Source organism: Hypanus sabinus, chromosome 12 (genome assembly GCF_030144855.1).
Source record: "Hypanus sabinus isolate sHypSab1 chromosome 12, sHypSab1.hap1, whole genome shotgun sequence".
NCBI classification, from domain to species: Eukaryota; Metazoa; Chordata; class Chondrichthyes; order Myliobatiformes; family Dasyatidae; genus Hypanus; species Hypanus sabinus.
In genome coordinates, this window is record NC_082717.1 from 79,308,180 (window position 1) to 79,331,596 (window position 23,417).

The window sequence follows — 23,417 nt, forward strand, 5'->3', positions numbered from 1 at the left end:
CCAATCAGTACAAAGAGGTATGATTTTGTGGCCATTACAGAGATGTGGTTGCAGGGTGGAGGGGATTGGGAATTAAATATCCAAGGGTATCAGGTAATAAGGAAGGATAGGCAGAAAGGTAAGGGAGGTGGGGCTGTACTCTTAATTAAAGATGAGAGCAAGGTGATAGCCAGAGATGTTATAACTAAGGGGCAGAATTTTGAATCCATCTGGGTAGAGATTAGGAATAGTAAAGGTGGGAGTTCTCTAACAAGCACCAAATATAACACTACAGTGTCACAGGCAATAAACAGAGAAATATCTGAGGCATGTAAGAATGGAACAGCTGTTACTTGGGGACTTTAACTTGCACATAGATTGGGTGAATCAAGTTGGCCAAGGCAGTTTTGAGGAGGACTTCATCAGATACGTCCATGATGGCTTTCTTGAACAGCATGTTACAGAACCTACAAAGAAACGTGTTTTATTAGATCTGGTCCTGTGCAATGAGAAAGGTAAAATTAATGATCTTGTAGTTAGGGATCCTCTTGGAAAGAGTGATCATAGTATGATTGAATTTTTCATACAAATGGAGGGTGCAATAGTTCTATCTAAAACCAGTGTATCATGCCTAAACAATGGAAACTACAATGGGAAGGGGGTGTGGAAAACTTTCAAAGAAAAAAGTTAAAAGCAAGGGCAGTAAGGGTGGGGAGAGCCAGCCTTGGATAACTAAGGAAATGAAAGAAGGCAACAAACTTAAAAACTCATGCATACAAACATACCAAGAATAAAGACTGGGAAAACTTTTAAAAAGCAACAAAGTACCACTAAACAAGCAATAAAGAAAGGGAGGTTTTGAATATGAAAATAAACTAGCACAAAATATAGAAACAGATAGTAGAAATAGTTATTATATAAAGTGGGAAAGTGTGGCTAAAGTGAATGTGGAGGATGAGAAGTGGGGATTGATACTGGGTAATGACAAAATGGCCGAGGCTTTGAATGACTATTTTGTGTCAGTCTTCACGGTGGAGGACACATCTAACATGCCAAAAAGAGATGTTATGGATGCAATGAGAGGTGAAGTCCTCGAGACAATAGCTATCACTAAATAGGTACTGCTGAGCAAACTTGTGGGTCTGAAGATAGGTAAGTCCCCTGGCCCTGATGGAATGCATCCCAGGGTACTGAAAGAAAAGGTGGAAGTTATAGTAGAGGCTGTGGTGATGATTTATCAAAATTCTCTGGAGTCTGGGCAGGTCCAGGCAGATTGGAAGACAGTAAATGTCACACAACTGTTCAAAAAAGGATGTAGGCAAAAGGCAGGTAACTATAGGGCAGTCAGTTTAACATATGTAGTTGGGGAAATATTTGAAGCTGGCATTAAAGAAGAAATAGTGAGACATCTGGAAAGAAATAGATTCATCAGGCAGACACAGCATGGATTCCGCAAAGGCAGGTCCTGCTTGACAAACTTACTGGAGTATAGTGAGCACAGTGGATAGAGGAGAATAGATGGACGTCACTTACTTGGATTTCCAGAAGGTGTTCGATAAGGTGCCACATAAAAGACTTATCCATAACTTAAGGATGCATAGAGTTGGGGGTAATGTATTAGCATGGATAGAGGATTGGTTAACTATTAGAAAGCAGACAGTTGGGATACATGGGTGTTACTATGGTTGGCAATCAGTGGTGAGTGGTGTGTCGCAAGGGTTGGTACTAGGTCTGGAACTGTTCATGATATACATTATCAATCTGGAAGAGGGAGCCGAGTGCAGTGTATCTAAGTTTGCTGATGATTCTAAATTGAGTGGAAAAGCAAATTATGCAGTAGATGCGGAGATTCTGCAGTGAGTTGTAGATAGGTTAAGTGAGTGCTTGAGGGTCTGGTAGATGGAGTACAGTGTTGGTAAATGCAAGGTCATTCACTTTGGAAGGAAAAATGAAACAGCAGGTTATTATTTAAATGGTAAAAAATTGCAGCATGCTGCTGTGCAGAGGGACTTGGGAGTGCTTGTGCATGAATCAGAAAAGGTTGGTTTGCAGGTGCAGCAGGCTATCAAGAAGATAAATGGAATGTTGGCCTTCATTGTTCGAGGGATTGAATCTGAGAGAGGAAGGTTATGCTACAACTGTACCGGGTACTGGTGAGGCTGCACCTGGAGTACTGCGTGCAGTTCTGGTCTCCTTACTTGAAGAAGGAAATATTACTGCCTTTGGAGGTGGTGCAGAGGAGATTCACCAGGTTGATTCCAGAGATGTGGAGGTTAGACTATGAGGAGAGATTGAGTCTCCTGGGACCGTACTCACTTGAGTTCAGAAGAATGGGAGGAGATCTTATAGAAACCTATAAAATTATGAAAAGGATAGATAAGATGGAGGCAGGAAAATTGTTTCCACTGGTAGGTGAGACTAGAACTAGGGGCTATATCTTGACATAGCCTCAAGATTTGGGGGAATAGATTTAGTTCTGCGATGAGGAGGTAATGATTTTCCCAGAGACTGGTGAATCTGTGGAACTCTGCCCAGTGAAGCAGTGGAGGCTACTCAGTAAATATATTTAAGACAAGGTTGGATAGAGTTTTGCATAGTAGGGGAATTAAAGGTTACGGGGAAAAGGCAGGGAGGTGGAGATGAGTCCATGGCCAGATCAGTCGTGACCTTATTGAATGGTGAAGCAGGCTCGACAGTCCAGATGGCCAACTCCTGCTCCTATTTCTTATGTTCTTATGAATGGAATACATTGTCATTGACACCTCCGAGTGTGCAAGTGATTGTCAATCTGTGTATTGTTTCCAACGACATTCAGTTCCCACAAGTCTGAAAAATAATTCATTGTCACAAAAAACTAGTGTATCACCATAGGGTTCACTGAAGTGTGATAACATTAATATATTTCTATAAAATTGCCAAAACTACCCTGACCTGGTTTTTCACCAGTTTACTGTTTGATATGTGTGAGGAATTTCCTTTAGCTGGTTCTAATTTAATGATCTTCACATGCTGCAATTCTGCATGTAGACCCAGATCTCATTCATCCCTGGCCAGCAGGTACTCCCTCTCAATCCACAGAAACAATCATTGCATTCACTCTAGGAAATAAAGAGTTAATATGTCTGATTATGTTGTTCCTTGGAGATAATTATCCTTTTGTCTCTGAAAACTATGCCTTTAATAGTCAAGTCACCTCTTAAGTGGAAGTTCAGTCTAAAGAGTTTTAGCTTCACAGTCAGTCACTTTCAGTTCCATCTGAAACACTTGTTAAGGCGTGGCTTGGTATAATCTCTTCTGGCATCCTCCTCAGTCTCGTTCTTTAGTGAATAAGAACCTGGAATATAACCTGGGCATTAAATTACATAAATTTACAATTTTACCAATTTGCCAGCAGAAAATCTGAAGGAACTCAGCAAGTCAGGCAGAATCCACACAGAGAAATAAACAGATAATGTTTCAGGTGAGACCCTGCATCAGGACAGCCTAAAATGACAACTGTTTATCATTCGCCATGCCTAACTTGCTTAGTCCTTCCAGCACTTTGGGCAAGATTTGAAGCATCTGCTGAATATGTTTACCAATTTACCTGATTGGTTTATTAATGTCATATGCGCTGAGGAAAACAGTGAAAAACTTAATTTTAGATGCCATCCATACAAATCATTTCATCACAACACATTGAGACAGTGCAGGGGAAAATCATAATGCAGTGTTACAGTTACAGAGGAAGGGCAGTGCAGAGAGATAATAAGATGCAAGACACATGGCAGGGCAGTTAGTGAGGTGAGAAGTCCACCTGGTTGTATAAGAGGTCTGATGATTAATTTTAAAAAAGTAGGTTAGAATCTGTTTTGAATGCATCTCACCATGCTGATTATTTTGACCTTGATGCTCTTCTGTCCTTGATAAGAGCTCAGCTAGGTGTGTTGCTCACAAACATGGCTTTGCCAGACAGCACTAAATCTCACAGCATTTTCTATGTCCAACAAGATGCTGGATGAATTCAGAGGGTCAGGCAGAACTCGTGAAAAGAAATGCGCCACTGATGTTTCAGGTCTAGATGCTTCAGGGGGTCATCAAGAAAAGAGACACAAGATTCCAGCACCTGCTGTCTCTTGTGTCTTCACTCTCTATGAGCTCTTTGGTGTCCTGTGGCTGGGTTTATCAGTAAAGATCATTGTTTATCTGTTCATTCTCCCGTATGTGTAGAGGTAAAACTTCTTCACGCTAATGGATACTGCAAGCAGCTCTTTCACATTTCATACATCACCTGTGCCTGTGTCAGTCACAACTCTGCTTGGGTCTCCTGAAAGAATAATGTTCCAAGACTCTCTACTGAGCCATTAGCCTGTAGTGTCAGCTGTATGTTATTAGAAAAAACTGCAATTAGCCTCTGCTTTCAACTGCACTATATCACGATTGATGGTTTGTTTAGCCATTAATGTTGTTCCAAAGTCAATTTCAAATATCACAGATTGCTCTTGATGTAGATGCATCCCGTGGCTGTTTATTTCCTGGATTAATCTTCTTTAATGTGGTGATGATGGGACAGCATGATGGTGTAGCTATAACCCAGGTTCAATCCTGTAGCAGGCTGTAAGGAGTTGTACATTTGTCAGGTGCTCTGGTTTCTGCCCACATTCCCAGGATGCATGGGTTAATAGGTTAATTGGTCACGTGGGTGTAATAGGGCAGCATGGGCTCATTGGGTGAAAGGGGCTGTCCCATGCTATACCACTGAATAAAGTATTAAAAAAATTAAAACTTGAGAATAAATTATACTAAAAGAACCCTCATTAAAAAGAGAAATTATGGAAAGCCAAATCAGCATTTCTACTGAATTTCCTCCTCAAATGCAGAATGACTTTTGCAAGTTTCTCTTAATAAATGTTGTTGCAACCTACAGACAGCAATTAGTCACCAGGGTGCAATGAAATTCCTTAATCTTGTGAAATGTAAATAGTATGCGTAAATACGATGGCCAGCAAACATCAGAATGGTGCAAGGGCTGTTATGCAATTGAATTAGTGCAATACAGTAAATGCTGAAGGGTGGGTCGCTGTTGTGACACTGTGACACAAGGTTCACACTTGCCTTCCTGTGTTCTGTCTCATCATTGTTGTTGATCTAGCCAATAGCAACAGCATCATAGGAAAAATTAAGGGTTGGACTGGCACTGTATCTGGGCACAGAGTCATTAGTATACAGGTGGTAGAGCAGGAGACAGATTACATAAACCTGGACAATACCAGTGTTGCAGATGAAGATGGATAAATCACTATAACCAATTCTAAATGACTGAGGTCGGCTGGTCAGAAGCCTGGAAACTAGTTACAGATGAATGCCCCAAGGTCAAGGTCCAAGAATTTTGAGGTAAGCTTATTTGGTATAAAGGTGTCGAAGGCACAACTGTAAGACCAAAAGACATACGAGCAGAATTTAGACCATTGGCTAATCGAGTCTGCTCCACCATTCAATCAAGGCTGATTTTATTTTTCTTTCTCAACCCCATTCCTCTGCCTTCTCCCTGTAACCTTTGAAACGCTTACTAATCAAGAAACTTCAACCTCCACTTTATACCCAATGATTTGGCTTCCACAGCCATTTGTGACAATGAATTCCATGAATTCACCAAACCCTGGCTAAAGAAATTCCTCCTCATGAAGCTGTGCACTCTTGTCTGAGATTCTCCCACAACTGGAAACATCCTCTCCCCATCCACTCTATCCAAGCCTTTCAATATAAGGTAGATTTCAATGAGATTCTTCATCCCTCTCCCCTGTCTCCTCCCCCCCACCCGTCTCTTCCAGTGAGTACAGAACCAGAGTCATCTGATGTTCCTTACGCATTAACCCTTTCACCTCTGGGATAATTCTTGGAAGCCTCCTTGAGATCCTCGCCAACACCAGCACATTCTTCCTTAGACATGAAGCCAAAAACTGCACACGACATTGCAAGTAACAAATACAAAATGCTGGAGGAACTCAACAGGCCAGGCAGCATCTATGGAAAAGAGTACAGTCGACATTTCGGACCGAGACCCTTCAGCAGGACCGGAGGGAAAAAAGTTGTGGAGTCAGAGTTAGAAAGTGGGGGGGGGGGGGGGCAGAGAAGAAGAAACACAAGGTGGTAGGTGAAACTGGGAGGGGGTAAAGTAAAGAACTGGAAAGTTGATTGGTGGAAGAGATACAGAACTGGAGAAGGAGGACTTTAATAGGAGAGGACAGAAGGTGATTGAAGAATGAAAAGGGGAGCAGCACAAGAGGGAGGCAGTGGGCAGCCAAGGAGATATACAGGAGAGGGAAACAGGGCTGGGAAATGGTGTTGGGGGGGGGCAGCATTACTACCCCATTACACGTTCAAGAAATCGATGTTCATGCCATCAGGTTGGAGACTACCCAGACAGAGTATAAGGTGTAGTTCTTTCCAACCTGAGTGTGGCCTCATCTCAACAGTGGAGGAGGCCATAGATAGATATATTGGAATGGGAATGGGAAGTGAAATTTAAATGCGTGGCCGTTGGGAGATTCCACTTTTTCTGGCGGACAGAGTGTAAACGCTTGGTGAAATGGTCTCTCAGTCTATATCAGGTCTCACCAATATACAAGAGGCCACACCAGGAGCACCATTCATGGCCTCCTGATGGCATGAACATTGATTTCTCGAACTTCTAGTAATGAACCCTACACCAATTCCCATCCCCGTTTCCCTCTCCCCCTTATCTCCCATCCCCGTTGCCCACTGCCTCTCTCTGGTGCTCCTCCCCCTTTTACTTTCTTCCATGGCCTTCTGTCCTCTCCTATTAGATTCCCCCTTCTCCAGCCCGGTATATCTCTCACTAATCAACTTGCCGGCTCTTTACTTCACCCTTCCCCTTCATCCCAGTTTCACCTGTCACCTTGTGCTTCTTCTTCCCCTCTCCCCACTTTCTAACTCTGACTCCTCATTTGTTTTTCTCCAGTCCTGCTGAAGGGTCTTGGTCTGAAACGTCAACTGTACTCTCTTCCATAGAAGTTGTGTGGCCTGCTGAGTTTCTCCAGTACTTTGTATGTGTGTTGCTTGGATTTTGAGCATCTGCAGATTCTCTTAATTGTCACAACATTCCAAACATGGTCTGACCAATACATTATAAAGCCTCAGCATTACATCCTTGATTTTATATTCTCATCCTGTACTCAATGGATAGCATCCAGACATACGTATTCTTGTTGTCAAGGTGACCCAGAACTGAATGTAGTGCAAGTGAGATGGTGTTCTTCATAGCCCCATTTCTCATGCATACAGTTTGAAAGGGATCTAGATTGTTTGGGAGGCTCCCACCGATATTGCTCATTACCATTCTCCCAAATAACTTAATTATGGTCAGTTTTGGAGGTACTAATTGTGACAGGGCACTTTCCTTTTCCTGAGAACTAGAGTGATGAAGGTTTCCTTGTAGAAGATGGGGACTGCAGACTGCTGGAATGAGAAGTTGAAGATGTCAGCAAAGACATTAGCCGGTTGATTGGCACACAAAAGACATTGTAGCTGAGCCTGTCTAACAGGTAAGACCACTACAAGCACACAAAATGATATAAATCTAACCATGTTTGAATGGCATCTAGGCATCAAAGGAGATGGAAAAGTCGCAGCCTCACTATCACTATGATGTACATTGCTACATATGTAGCAGCAATCTTTGGGTTATGACTAGCGATGATAGGGCTTTGGAATGTGGAACTAAACCAGGACAGGAATGGTGTTCTTTCTTGTGGGTCTGGAAGAGGGACTTTTGCAGTCTTTTGTCGGCAAGAGAGGAAGAAGGAAGATGTGTGTGGAGAGAGCTGGTAGACCACCGGAAGGAGTGGATTGGGAACAAGACTCCAAAGGCTGGTGACACTCGGAGGAGGTTGATGGTGGACGAATGGCCATACCAGTAAGCTTCAACACGTGCTTTTGACTTTTTCCTTAAAATGGGCCCTTTTTCTTTTTATCTTCTTTACTAACCCTATATTCAGATTACGATTTATGAAGTTCAATTATTTAATTGCATATGGTGTACTATCTGATATTTTACGGTTCTCATTTGTAAGCAGACAACACATTTCATAGCATCTACACAAACAAAATTTCTCAGTTTGGTGGGGGCAGAAGCTGTCTTCCCCTAGACTAAGGTATGCTGGCTGAGCCTGAGGGTTACAATTGTGGGGGCTTCTCTGGGATTGATTCTGTTGGATGCTGTGTGATTGCCCTGAGCATTGAACCAGTGCATTGAGTGTTTAAATCTGTGCTGATATGGATTAGATACTGGTGTGTGTCAAGAGGGGTAGATATTCATACCCTGGATGAATTGTTAATTTGATTTTTGAGTACAGTTAAAGCTATTGGCAAAGTTGAGATCATAGCGCAGAGTTCTGATAAAATGGTGGGTTCAGGCTTTGTTGCAGTTCAGACTAGCGCTGAGGTAACGTTGGTGAGACTGCCAGCATCTTTCAGAGCCGAGGTGAGGCAGGGCCATGGCCTGTCCATACCGTCAGGGAGGAGGAGAAGGTAGTGGAGTGGGCCAAGTCACAAGGCGAGTTTCCCGTAGCTGGGGGTGGAGATATCAAAGACAGGGTTTGATCATTTCTGAGGACTGGGAGATCATTTCTGCCCCAAGGGTGAAGGCCACATGCAGTTTGCCATCACTGTGAAGGCAGAGGAAAGGAGGTGCAGGATCAAACAGTGGATCAATTGGGGGCTTCTGATGACGCCATCCCCCAAGTTTACTGTAACTGACTCCTCTGAAGACAAATCAGCTGCCGAAATTGAGTTCTGGGAAGTGGCAGCTGCTCAGCATTGGTACCATTTGGGCATTGGTACCATTTGGGCAGCGGTTGAAAAGGGAGACATGGCTCAGACGGAGAAGACGAAATATGCATCTGTGTCTCCATTACTGTGAGAATAGCCTCAGTTGGAGTTGAAGAACCAGATCTTGTACCAGGTCCCATCACCCCTGGACCTTGGCATTGCCAGCTGGTTCTGCCTGAGAAATATTGGGGGATTGCGTTGAAGTCACTTAGTGATGATATAAGACATTTGGGGGTGGAAAAGACCTATGGCCCTGAATGAAGTCGGAGTTTGAAGAATACTGCAAGTCGTGGATTCAATGTACACGGCAGAAGACACTGCCTACGTGGGCAGCTCCCTTGTCCCACTTGCAGAGTATGGGGCCTCTGGACCTGGTGTGTATGCATTTCCTGTACGTAGAACCGAATGCCAGCAACACGGTGAATGTCTTAGTCATCATGGACCACTACACCAGATATGCTCAGGCTTTTCCTACCGAGGACCAGAGGGCATCTAAAGTGGTAAAAGTGTTATGAGCGAAGTATTTTGTTTATTATGTCTTTCCCAGGTGGATACATAGTGATCAGGGATGGGATTTTGAGAACAGACTCATCCATGAGTTACTGGGCATGCTTGGAGTCGAGAAGTCGAGGACCACGCCCTATCACCCGCAGGGTGATCTCCAGCTAGAGAGGTTTAATCGGACTTGTACACGAAATGAAGCTACTGGGTACTCGCCATATTATCTGATGTTTGGGCATGCGGCAAGGTTGCCCATTGAGCTTTGTTTAGGGATTAATGTGGTGACTTACCACCAAAGACTTACCTGAAGTATGTGTCTGATATGAGAAGAGCTAAAAAGGGCTTATGAATTAGCTGGGTTACGCGGCTGCCAAGCAAATATCGAGAAATAAGAGGAGGTATTATCAAAAGGTGAGGTTCCCAACTCTTGCTGGAGCACCAAGTCCTCATAAGGATTTTGGAGCTACCTGGAAAGCATAAGATAGCAGACCTTTGGGTGGCTCAGCCCTAGGTGGTGGAGAGTCAGATGCCAAACCTACCAGTTTTCCAGGTGAAACCTGAGGATGGGAATGGGCCTGTCAAGATTCTCACCTGCTGCCCCTGGATCAAGAGATGCAAGTAGGCCCAGAGCCCGACCTGGAGCCTACACCTAGTAAGGGGACTCTGTGGAAACACGGGGCGACTGCAAGGCCCACAGCAGGCGAGGTTAGGCCGGCACCCACCCCTGAGAGGGATACTGATTCTGAGGATGAGGTCCTGTATGTGTGGTATATGCTGTCTTTCACTAACTCCCCATTGATTGAGGAAGAGACTTCTAGCCCTTCTCCCATTGAGTCAGGTGAAGTGGGGGGCTATCCATGACAGCCTGGGTTGCAGCGGGACCCTGCAAGGGATGAGGCGGGGCTTGGCCATGGGATAGAGGGATCCGTGTTGCTGGTGGGCACGAGTGATAGGTCTGGGCAGGTCTTGCCAGGTAGACCAAAAGTGTCCCCAGTAGGTTCTGAACCTGAAGAGTTAGGGTGTGGAGGTCTCAGAGAATTAGGAGACCACCAGATAGGCTGGCACCAGGGGAACAAGGTGTGACCACTACCATTTTGGGGAGCTACGTCATTGCCTTGTACACCTGGATTGGACTTTGTGTTTTGCAGCAAGGGTTGGCGAATTATCTCAGCATCATGAGGACATGACTAAATTTGGTGAGGGGAGAGTGTAACGTGCTGTAATGTTTCACTGCTAATGTAATGGCTTCTCTGTAATGTTTCATTGCTAATCATATATACAACTAGCTTGTTGAGGTAAGTTGGCTTGCATTTCTGGTAGATATGTTTCAAGCTATTAAACTGTTTGAGAGACCATTACATCTCAAGCAGGCAAACAAAATACAAACATGTCTCTCGCCCGTTGAGTTAGAAATGCACATGATAAATCTCTACAGTGTTTTCATCCGGTGTCTGATCCATCTTGTCATCTCAGCCAGTTTGCCAGTGATTGTAGGACAACCAGCTTGGGGTTAATATTCTGGGCAAGGTGTAGGTGAGAGCAGAAAGCAGCATTACAGAGCAGTCAGTTCAGAATTGATGTTACTTTTACTCTTTACAACCTGGAAGGAATGTGTGCAGGAATTAAACCTTGCCTGCTTTAGGAAGAGTGCATTAAACATGCACTATACATCAGTCCTTAAAACACCAAATGATTTTGAAAAAGGCACAATCTCACCTCACTCCCACATGCCTCTGTTGTCGGGTAATGAACCGTATTTCTTTTACTAAGAGTCTTTTATGAAATATCCTATTGATTACCTGCTAGTTGTCCATGCACATCACGTCACATCACACTGCCTCGTCCTTGTTTGGGCTTTGTTACCTTTTCACTGAATCCCATGAAATTGGTTAAACACAATTCCAGCTTCCTTCCAAGAAATGATGCCACAAAATACTTCATATTTGCTCTGCAAATAAGTTATTCTAAGACCCAGTGATGACCTGCAATGTACAAAGATAGACATCAAAGGTTAATTTTGAGACGTTAAGTTACCACAAAGTACAATGATAGAATGTGTGAAAACACCAGGAAAGAGCCAGAAAATAAGGGACGCAGCATGAATATCAAGGAACACTTCATATAAACATTAATTAAAATGTGAGCAACACACACACAAAAGGCCAGGCAGCATCTGTGGAAAAGAGTACAGTCAACGTTTCGGGCCGAGACCCTTCAGCAGGACCGGAGGAAAAAATGATGAGTGCATTTTAAAAGTGGGGGGAGGGGATGGAGAAACACAAGGTGAAAGGTGAAACCAGGAAGGGAGGGTTGAAGTAAAGAGCTGGGAAGTTGATTGGTGAAAGAAATACCAGAGAGAGGCAATGGATGAGCAAGGAGATGAGGTGAGAGAGGGAAAAGGGGATGGGGAATGGTAAGGGGGGGAGGGCATTACCAGAAGTTTGAGAAATCGATGTTCATGCCATTAGGTTCGAGGCTACTGATTTCTCAAACTTGTGGTAATGCCACCCTTCCTTTCACCATTCCCCATTCCCCTTTCCCTCACTCACCTTAACTCCTTGCCTGCTCATCATGTCCCTCAAGTGCTCCCCCCTAATTTTCTTTCTTCTATGGCCTTCTGTCCTCTCCTATTAGATTCTCCCTTCTCCAGCCCTGTATCTCTTTCTCCAATCACCTTCCCAACTCTTCATTTCTCCTTTCCTTCCACCTGCTTTCACCTGTCACCCTGTGTTTGTCCAACCCCTCCCCCACCCTTTAATTCTACTTATCTTTTTTTCTCTCTGGTCCTGCTGAAGGGTCTCGGTCCGAAATGTCGACCGTACTCTTTTCCATGGATGCTGCCTGGCCTGCTGAGTTCCTCCAGCATTTTGTGTGTGTTGCTTGAATTTCCTGCGTCTGCAGATTTTCTCGGGTTTGTGTTTTTAAATTCACTACTGCGAAGCCTCTCCCAGTGATGCCTACACTGAAGAAGTTTAAATCTTCTCTTCAACAGGAGTTTAGTGAAACCCTCTCTCACTTCGGCCCTTCAACTTTTCTACCACACTTTGACCCAGACCCGTTACTACAGCCATTCATCCTTCCTTGGAACGTGTCTCTGCCGCCAACTTACTCCATTTGGCTTCAGGATTTGTTTTCGAGCCTCTCAATTTGGACCTTCTGAGGATCCCAGGTACTCACATTTCAATGACTCTGCCTCCCAGAGTTTCTCCTGTCGACCTCTGAGGGCGACACTCGCTGCCATGAGGAGGTACTTATCCCAGTCCTTTCCAGACCTCCAGGACACTTCGCTGTTTGTAATGGACCTGTCCATTATTTCATCCTCTGTCGGATCCATGCACGTAATCGCCGTTTCTTTCACCTCATCATGCAAGACAAGGATTGCAAGATTTTCCATCTGCAGGTCCCAGAGCCTGCTGGCTCCGTCACTAGCAGGCATGAACTTCGGACTGCAGCCCCTGCCGTCGATCTTGGTGGCCGCACCAACCCAGGGCATATTCAAAACCCGGACTCCGGCACCATCACCGCGGGTTCCAACGACCATGGACACCTTCAAAGCAATTGCACAACCACCAACTGTGACTCCAGCCTTGAACTTCAGGCCGGGTCTTCACGTGCTGCTGTTGTGACTCCCGTCTCCCCCTCCCCCACCACCTCTCTGCAATCCTCTCTCCCTCAGATCGCATTTTCAGCTCCTGGGCCCTTAGAAGCTCCATTTTCCTCTCACAGCCAACCCTCCCCTCTCCACTGACACCACCAGCCACCCTCCCCCCTCTGATCCCATCTCTCATCTGTGCTGGGTCTTTATCATCCCCTCCAACCTTCAACTCTCTGAGGCAGAGTGTTCTGTCCTCAGTAAGGGCCTCAGCTTTGTCCCCCTGCACCCACACCTCAGTGAGTTCCACATGCACCATGACGCTGAACTCTTTTTCCTCCGTCTCCGTCTCCGAGCTTACTTCTTCGGCAAGGACACTCCCACTCCCACCGATGACCCCTTCTCCCGTCTTCAACCCTCCTCCTCTTCATGGACCTAGTCTCGGCTGGAAACACCAACTGTACTTCTTTCTATAGATGCTGCCTGGCCTGCTGTGTTCCACCAGCATTTTGTGTGTGTGGCTACAGAACACTGTGTTAAGTGAATACAGAATACATAAAATGATGACCACAAATCTAACTGTAGATCCAATTTACTCTTAGAACAATGGGTGCACATTATAACATAATTAATAAAACCCATGAGCTTTGGACATTATCACTGTTGTATTCCATTCTAGTCTTTGTCTGTAGTTTCCTGTTAACACATTAGCACAACCAACATCCTTACTTGCTAGTTAATAGACCTCACTATTCTTTCCCCTGCAACAGTCCCCCCACCTCCCCCCCCCCCCAGACCTTTGGTCTAAAATGCCAATCCACATCCCTATTTACAGAATCATTGGAGGATCAGGAGTGGAGAGGGTTATAACTTTAAATTCCTAGCTGTCACTATCTCAGAAGACCTGTGCCAGACCCATTATATAAATACAATTGTGAAGAAAGCACAAGAACACCTCAATTTTCTCAGGAATCTGTGGAGATTTGGCATGTCATTAAAAACCTTGGCAAATTTCTATAGATGTGTGATGGAAAGTGTGCTGACAGACTAAATGACGGCCCAGTATGTGAACACAAATGCCTTTGAGGAAAAAAAGCCCACAAAGGGTAACGGATTTGGCCCAGTACCTCATGTGTAAAATCCTCCCAACCATTGAGTACATCTACATGAAACATTGTCTTATTAAAGCAGCATCCGTCATCAAAGATCCTCCCCACCCAGGCCATGCTCTTTTCTCGCTGCTGCCATCAGGTAGAAGGTACAGGTGCCTCAGGACTCACACCACCAGTTTAAAGAACAGTTACTACTACTCAATCATCAGGCTCTTGAACAAAAGACACTCATTTAAGGTTTCTTGTTATTTCATGCTTGTTATTTATTGCTATTTATTTATATCTGTATTTGCACAGTTTGTTGTCCATTGATCCTGTTTACAGTTACTGCTCTATAGATTTGTTAAGTACGGCTGTAGAAAAAGAATCTCGGTGTTGTATGCGGTGATCTATATGTACTTTGATGATAAATTTACTTTGAACTTGAAACTCATTTAAATTTAGCAATATCTCTCCCAATCCCTGGTCAGCACCTCACCCTATGTGAGCTAAACCAAGACAGGGGTTTTAATCACGTATGTCTGATGTGCGCTCTTCTACACTATGGTTACCTTCTTGCCATGTCCAGTCTTCGTTTTGCACTGCTCTGGCCTATTCTCTGACTTACTTATCCTCTGAAGAAGGGCCCCTGCCTGTATTACCTTTGAGTCTTTCTCCTTCGCCATTCCTCTGCAATTGCCTTAGCTGCCTGACCAGCAAATGGATTTCCCCGTTGCTCAGGGGTGTCTACCCTTCTGTGCTCCTTAATATTGATGACTGCTGCTTCCCAGAGCAGTTTAGCAGCTTCAGCTAACTCCTTCCCCGTTTCCTTATGATGTGTATGCTGGTCTGACGAGCTCACATACCCTCTCCTTGCCCAACCTGCCGTGTAGTCATGTACTCCTCCCAATGTCTGTGAAAGTGTTCACGCTCTGACCCTTACCCAATTTAACGGCCTCTATTTGAGCTTTTAGTTCTGCCCCTTGTGCTAACCTGTTCTGGGAGGTTTCCTCCTGCCATGAGGTTCCTTCCTGTTTGTGGGCTACTGTCATGGTACTTCCTGAACTTGTGTACAAAGAAAAGTCAACACATCACTCCCCTCATAGGAGTTTCTCCTTATATTAGGTCCATGCACTCATGTGGGGATCAATCGTGACCAATCAAACTGGCTCCGCTAACCAAGCTATCCCTTGTTAGCTGTATGTGCTTGTCAGCATAACAATACTGCCTCCCATTGTACTCGCCTGCTGTTAGACACTCCCCATAGTTTCCCTGCCTCTGGAAGAGTGTGTGAGGTGTGTGCATTCTATCTGACCCAACAGAGTAATGGATTCTGACACTCCACGGCCCAAGCTGCACAGCCTATTTCTTTCAAACACTGATCCACTCCTGTCACTACAGGCTCCTGTTTTACAGAATAACACGCTACAGACTGCAACTTGTCTCCATGTTCTTGACATACAACCGCTCTATAAAATTCCCACGGGTTTTACAAAAAAGATGGAATGGTCTGTCCACGTCAGGCAAGCCCAGATCTGGCGCTGCAGCTAGGGCTTGCTTTAGATGTGAAGAGGCCTGATCTAATTCCAGTGTCAATTCCACCCCTTCTTTGCCCTGTTTCTCTTCGCTAACAAAGGCTGGCAGAGGCTCTGTGAGCTCAGTGCAATTTTCCACTAAACTGTGACAGTAAATTAGGAGCCATAAATTCCAATGGATTCCTTTCGCTGGTTTAGGGGAGTTCAAAAGCTTTATTTTGTATCAGAGAACGTATACAACATACAACCTGAAATGCTCACTGTCCGCAGACATCCTTGAAACAGAAAACCCCAAAGAATGAATGACAGAAAACACTAAGAACCCCAAAGCCCCCTGCCCCCTCCCACACACAGCATCAGCACTGCCGCTACCCACCATGCAAGCAACAGCATGTGGTGAACTACATATACCTGTCTGGACAGCCCCCCCCCACCCCCCCGCTGATTGCTCCTGTGGCTCCTCCCACTGACTCCGGTATAAAGGCGATTGAGGCCTGAGCCCCAGCCTCAGTCTCCAGGATGTAGTATGGTGGTCAATTGCTGCTTGTTCTTTCTTCCAGACAATAAAAGCCAATATCTCGCCTCACTTCTCCGAGAGTTATTGATGGTGCATCACAGCAAAGCCCCCAAAGAGAGGTCATGGTCGACAGTACATCCAGAACTACTGTTCATCCAACAATCGGACATCCCACAGGCTCTGTCTCACTACTAAGGGAGAGACAGATATCACTCCTGCCACAGCGACAGGGAAGACAACAGTCGCTATTTAGATGTTAGTCAGTCTGAAGCACTGCCTTTTATTTCGAGTTCCCTGATTCAAGAACTGGTAGCAGGCTCTGTCTCGCTGTCTGTCTCGAAGAAGCGAGAATACATACACGCCAGCCAGCCTGAAGAGGCAACGGAGACACGAGAATAGGAAGAATTCATCTGTTTTGCTGATGAGCTGGGAGAAGTCAGCTACATTCCTAGGGTATTTCTTTTCCACCCTATCTAAATTTGCATTACAAATATACTACTTCAGACCGTCCAAACTGTACCGTGGAGGGGTTTACCTTCAGTGGAACATTGTCGATAACCTGTAAAGTCCGTGAAACCAACCACGTGTGCTCTTTCTCTCCCGGAGATGCAATTAGAATATTATCTAGCTGTTGCAAAATACTGCTACTGGTATCTGCCAAGACAACACAGGTGAATACTTTCACTATACATCGACGGAAAATAGAGGGCTGTTATGGGAATCCTGAGAATCTTTGACCAAGAATACTGTTGTCTCTGGATGGTAAAAGCTAACTTATCCTATCAGGACATACTGGAGCTGACCAAAAACCATTCACCATATCTAAGACAGTAAAAGTCCTGTTCCGACCTCTGGCCATTCAGGTGGGTTTGCCACCACAGGATATTCCCAAGTGACATATTTGTTCATAGAGTTGTAATCAATGCGTTGCTGGTGGGACCTGTCTGGCTTATGTATCAGACAGACTGGAGAATTCGTATGGGAGATGGTTGGCTGGTTCACTCCTTGTCTCCATAAGACCATTAGACATAGGAGCAGAATTAAGCTATCTGGCCCATTGAGTCTGCTCCACCATTCAATTATGGCTGATCCTTTTTTGTATCTCCTCCTCAACCCCAGTTCCCAGCCTTTTCCCCATAACCTTTGATGCCATGTCCAATCAAGAACCTATCAATCTTTGCCTTAAATATGCAGCTGCATGTGGCAACAAATTCACCACCCTTTGGCTAAAGAAATTACTTCGTATCTCTGTTTTGAAAGGATGCCTTTCTGTGCTGAGGCTGTGCCCTCTTGTCCTAGACTCTCCCACCATGGGAAACCTCCTTTCCAAATCTACTCTGTCCAGGCCTTTCAACATTCAAAAGGTTTCAATGAGATCCCTCCTCATCCTTCTGAATTCCAGTGACTACAGACCCAGAGCCATCAAACAGTCTTCGTATGATAACCCTTTCATTCCTGGAATTATCCTTGTGAACCTCCTTTGGACCCTCTCCAATGCCAGCACATCTTTTCTAATATGAGGGGCCCAAAACTGTTCACAATACTCAAGGTGAGGCCTCACCAGTGCCTTATCAAGCCTCAGCATCACATCCTTGCTCTTGTATTCTAGTCCTTTTGAAATGAATGCTAACATGGCATGTTCTGCATAAAGACCTGTTTAAAAAGTAGTCCGCTGTTTATTTCTATTACCAAAGTGCATGACTGTGCATTTTCATTTGCCACTTTCTTGCCCATTCTCCTAATCTGTCTGTTCTTCTGCAGCCATCTTGTTTCCTCGACACTACTTGCCCCTCCACCAATTTTTGTATCATCTACAAACTTGGCAATAAAGCCAACTATTCCATCATCTAAATCATTTATATACAGCATAAAAAGAAGTGGTCCCAACACTGATCCCTGCAGAACACCACTAGTCACTGGCAACAAACCAGAAAAGGATCCTTTTGTTCTCACTCGCTGCATCCTACCAATCAGCCAGTGCTCTAATCATGTTAGTAACTTTCCTGTAATACCACAGGCTTTTAACTTGGCAAGCAGCCTCATGTGTGGCACCTTGTCAAAGGCCTTCTGAAAGTCCAAATATATGACATCCGTTGCATCCCCTTTATCTATCCTACTTACCTCTGTAGCTCTATGACCATTTTTATGACTGCAGCCTCTGCTTCTAAGTTAATGGGGCACTGACTATGGGATGGGTGTGATGGACCTTCTATCTGAACGAGTGTTACTTTAACAAGGCCACAGACGTGTTTGTGAGTTGCCCAGACCCGGGGATATATTTTCGCAATAATAACCCACACTTCTGCCACTGCCCATTTGACATTTATGGTCACAGCTCATGATATATATAAACCATTGCCGCTTCCCTTCTGCCTAGTACCTGCCCCCAGGCATAATAATAGACCTTTCCCCAAGATGGTGCCTTTGTGGTTGTCACAAGTCCAGGTGTCTTTGATCTGTATCGAGGTGGGTTCACTTAATTGAGTGAGCATCAATCCCCTCCCAACCACACAACTGCCATAGTTTTATTTGTAATGGCCAAGTTGAGATATGTTATCGATATTGAGGCCCCAGTGTCTACCAAAATAGTGACCGCCAGCCTCCTATCAGTGCACTGACAAACATTCTGGGATCCCTACCCTTGTCACCGAGGGCTGATACTAATCACTTCATCAGGAGTCATTTTAACTCCTCTGTGGAAATTTGGAAAACAAGTCCCATTACATTACTGCTGCCCAGTTAAGTTTTTGATTAAATGTGTGGCCAATGGGTAATCCCCATTTTTTTTATTACCTGGCTCAGATATGAGCTCATGCCAACTTTCAAAGTTGTAAGAAGACGTCGTCATCCTGTTTTGATCCACTTACGCCACTATGTTGCCTAATATTTTCACTCACCATAACTCTCAACTTTCTTTTTTGGCTCTTGCTTAATTAAAGTAGTCTTGGTCCAATTTGCTTGTCTATCACCTCCTTCATTGCCTTTGTAAAGTCTCTCAGTTTGTCCTCTGTGGATCTGCTTCTCCCTTTAAGCCATTCTTATTTCAGATATGGTCTGGCAATATTGATGAAACCTGCCTGGATATTTTAGCCTTTAAAAAGATGTGTATATCATCAAGAGTCAGATGATGAATCTCCCTTAATTCTTCAGCCTTTTGCCAAGAAAGCACATTGTTATCATTACATTTGACAGTGAGTAATTAATTCAGCAATATGTGTTTCTCTGTTGCTGTAAAAGGTTCTTTCACCCTGGGCTCTGAGCACAATTCCCCGCGCTCTCTCAAATGATGCAAAGAGGTGCTAGCTCGAAGGCACTGGCTGCTACCTCGTTTTTGGGTAGATATTGTGAATCTTTATAATGAGTTCCATACACATCAGCCAAGTCTTAGTTACCTTGTCTATCTGTTATCAAGTTCTTGATGTTAGCTTTGAATTAGTATACAGATCAGTTTCCATGGAAAAGAGAATAGTGTACAGCTTCCTGGGTATAAACATCTCAGAGGATCTATCCTGAGCCAACACATCCTGCTTAATTAGGTGCTTGATGAGATTCTGTATGACACTGAACACGCTATAAATGTCCATATATGCATTCTGACTGGTTGAACCAGTCACCGTAAGGAGGCTGCAGTGCACAGGAAGACAAGGGGCTGCACAGGGTTGTAGACTGAGCCAGTTCCATCATGGGCACAACTCCTCCACCACTGAGGTGTTATTCACCTCTAAAGATCCCCACCATCCACAACATGCCCACTTTCCATTACTACCAGCTGGAGAAGGAATAGGAGCCTGAAGACCCACACTCAACAATTCAGAAACAGCTTCTACCCTTCTGCCATCAGGTATCATGAGCACTACCTCATTATTCTTTCTATTTGCACTTAGTTTTCTAATTATCATAACTTTATGGCTTTGCATGGTACTGCTGCTCCAAAGCAACAAATTTCACATAAAGGTCAGTGATAATAAATCCAATTCTTATTACTATTCTGATTATTGATCCTACAATTCTCCTTCACTCAATGCTCTCAAGCCAAGGCAAAAACCATTGCTTAGAAGATAATTGTGTTAAACAGGTTTTAAACTGACTACCAGAAATACTTCTGTGGACATATGAGAAGAATACAAACCCTTTTGAACTCAGGATCTCTTCCCTTCATTATCTCTTTCAATTATAGACGATGAGTAGCTAAACTTATTGTGAATAAGACTGTATCATCAATGCTAACACATGAATGAATACAATAGTCTGACTAAGAAGCTGTTTTAAAATATCTTCGGCCTCTGCCTCTTTTCGTAACTTCAATGTCCCGAATTCAAATGCGGCTTGCAGTTTGAAACTTTGCGTAATAGTGGAACCAAGTGTCTGCAGTTTTCTTCTGAGGGACAGAATTCTAATCGGTGCTCTACTGAGTAACTGAACTGAATATTCATTTAGAATATGCAGCAGTTGAACATTACTTTATGGAATTATTGAATCATGAAAGCAAAGAACAGGGGAAGAGGCCATTCGTCCCAAAGGGGCATCCAGCGTCATGTTCATGCCCTCCTTAAATGGATTCCAACTTAGCTTCCATTGCCAGCTCTGGGTCTATATCTTTTCTGGCTCTGATAAATCCATTCAAATCTGGCTCTGTTACCTATCAGACGGTGAGTTCTAGAGCCCCACTATTCATCGAATGAAATTACTATTTTTTTTAACTACAATCAAATCCTTAGCTTAAATTTATGTTCTTTAGTTACTCTCTTAATCTCTGTTAAGGGAAAGTGTACTCTATGTTTAACCCACTTTAGGACTTTAACAGTTTTATAAACCACAGATGGCTGTTCCTTCATATTCCCTTTAACTCAAATAAAACAATCTCAGCCTCATCAGTCTCTCTTCATAATAATGATTACCAACTTAAGCAATGTACTTGTAAATCTCCCCCGCACTCTCTGTGCCTCACTCATGCCTCCCCAAAGTATGATGACCAGACCCCCACACAATATCTTATCCGAGGTCCAACAAATTATTTCTTTTTGCATTTTTAGCATGGCGTCCTTGCCTTTGTATGCCTATCAGTGGACAACTAATGCAAGTATCTCATATGTGTTCTTAATTTTCTTCATACTTCGACTTTCAAGAACTTGTGACATGCACTTATCTGTTTCTCTGCAGAAATTAATATCTGGCCATCTGTCATTCAATCTTTTCCCTTCTTTTTCTCCCCTGATGTGTTAGGTTATTTTTATCCACATTAAATTTTGTTTCCAATTCTGTCTCAATCAACCCATCCATTGATGACTTCTTGAAACCATAGAATCATAGAGATAAACTGCTTGGAAACAGACCCTTTAGCCCAACCCATCAACACTGATCAAGTTGTCAACCTGAGCTGTTCCCATTTATCTGCACAAGACCATAAGATATAGGAACAGTATTAGGTCATTTGGCTCATCACGTCCGCTGCACCATTTCATCATAGTTGATCCAATTTTCCTCTCAGCCACAACCTCCTCGCTTCTTCCTGTATCTCATCATGCCCTGATCAATCAAGAACCTATCAATCTCTACCTTAAATATACATAAAGACATAGCCTCCACAGCTGCCTGTGGCAAAGAATTCCACAGATCCGTTACTCTCCGGCTCAAGACATGTGGCGTCATGTTCCCTCAAAAACTTCCCTAACCAGACAAGCATGTCACGCCCATCCATCTGAAATATGCGATCTCACTGTCTGATGATTTTGGCAGCATCATCTCTCACTGACTTCTGAATCGCAAACATGCACTGCACCTGGGAATTCTCGGTGAGCTTACCCTAATAAATAATGTAAAGGAAAGATGACCAGAAAGACATAATAATAGGTAGCCAGGAATAGACTGATAATGCAGAAAGAATTGTGACAAGTTCAAGAAAAGAAGGGAAATAAAAATAGTAAAAAAAAATTGTTTGCTTTTCTTTTCCCATATTGGTTTGTGTGTGCTTCAAGAAAATCTAGGGAGGTAACTGTATCCAATAGGGAAAGACCATTTTATTGAGCTCAGAAAATGCCCAGTTATTTCCCTGTTATGCACAAAACAAATATCACTTTTAGGGCAATCTGATTGTACAAGTAAAAGTCCAAGTAACATTCCTGTCTACAATGGTAGATCGTGCGGGTTTGCCAAAGTACTGGGTGCAGAAAATAGCATGTTCTATCACACAGTACAAGGCCACACTTTATGCTATTTTAAGATCATTCTAACCCTTCCCTCCTTCATAGCCCTCCAATTAAAGTTCAAAGTAAATTTACTATCAATGTACATATGTCACCATATACTACCCTGAGATTTAATTCCTTGCAGGTGTTCACAGCAATCCCAGAAACATCATAGAATCAATGAAAGACTGCACCCAAAAGGACAGACAAACAACCAATGTGCAAGTGACGATCTGTGCAAATATGAAAGAAACAATAAAAATAAATAAATTTGCAATAAATATCAAGAACATGAGATGAAGAATCCTTGAAAGTGAGTCCATCATTTGTAGGAACAAATGATGAGTGAAGTTATCCCCATTGGTCCAACAGCCTGATGGTTGAAGGATAATAGCTGTTCCAGAACCTGGTGGTGTGGGCTCTGAGGCTCCTGTACCACCCTCCTGATGCCAGGAGCAAGAAGAGAGCATGACCTGGGTGGTCGCAGTCCCTGATGATGGATACTGCTTTGTACGCATGCTCAATAGTGGGCAGGGTTTTACCCATGATGGACTTGACCATATCTGCTGTGTCTTGACAACCACATATCAATAAAATGAAAGCACACATGCAGACGTGAGGTTAACTGGTATATTCACATTGCAGAGAGAGAGAGAATAGATCAATGCACATGCGTAGTAATCAGTCAATAATCAATACTAAGGGGAGTCTTTGCCTAAAATAGATAGATTCATACATTACACTTCCTCCCCCTTTAGATTAATGTAATATAAACTGTAAATGTAACAAAATATTCGATTTCCCTTTAATAACCCATCTTCAAATAAATATGCTTTCACAATAACAGTCCATAACTAACCACTATACTAAAGATTCAGTCTTTTGGGTGGCACTCTGTTTATTTCAGGATAGTGCCTTTGGACCTGTGGAGTAGCTTCAGGTATGGCAGTGTTTTGTCAAATACAATGTTCTCGGCTGCCGGTGTCACATTGACATGATCGTCACTGAGAGGCAAGTCCAGTGGCTGCAGTGTGTCCGTTTTGTTGTATGCAGTCAGCTCAGGTGTGTTCTTCAGCTGAGCATCCAGTATGTGGTCCACATGTCGTGTCCATGTCTGATCTCCAACATCCACTGTGCACATCAATGGACCAGCTCATATAGCGATCCTACTGGGTGATCTCTTGTCTC

General features: G+C 43.8%; 1 long non-coding RNA gene across 2 annotated transcripts in view; it reads left to right on the plus strand.

Moving 5' to 3' along the window:
- The window catches only part of LOC132402514 (uncharacterized), a 33,486-nt gene extending 15,215 nt beyond the window's left edge, over positions 1–18,271 (plus strand). For both annotated transcript variants that reach the window (XR_009514939.1, XR_009514938.1), the window contains one exon: positions 16,088–18,271. This is a non-coding gene — a long non-coding RNA (uncharacterized LOC132402514). The remainder of the gene's footprint in view (positions 1–16,087) is intronic.
- Positions 18,272–23,417: the final 5,146 nt, after the last annotated feature.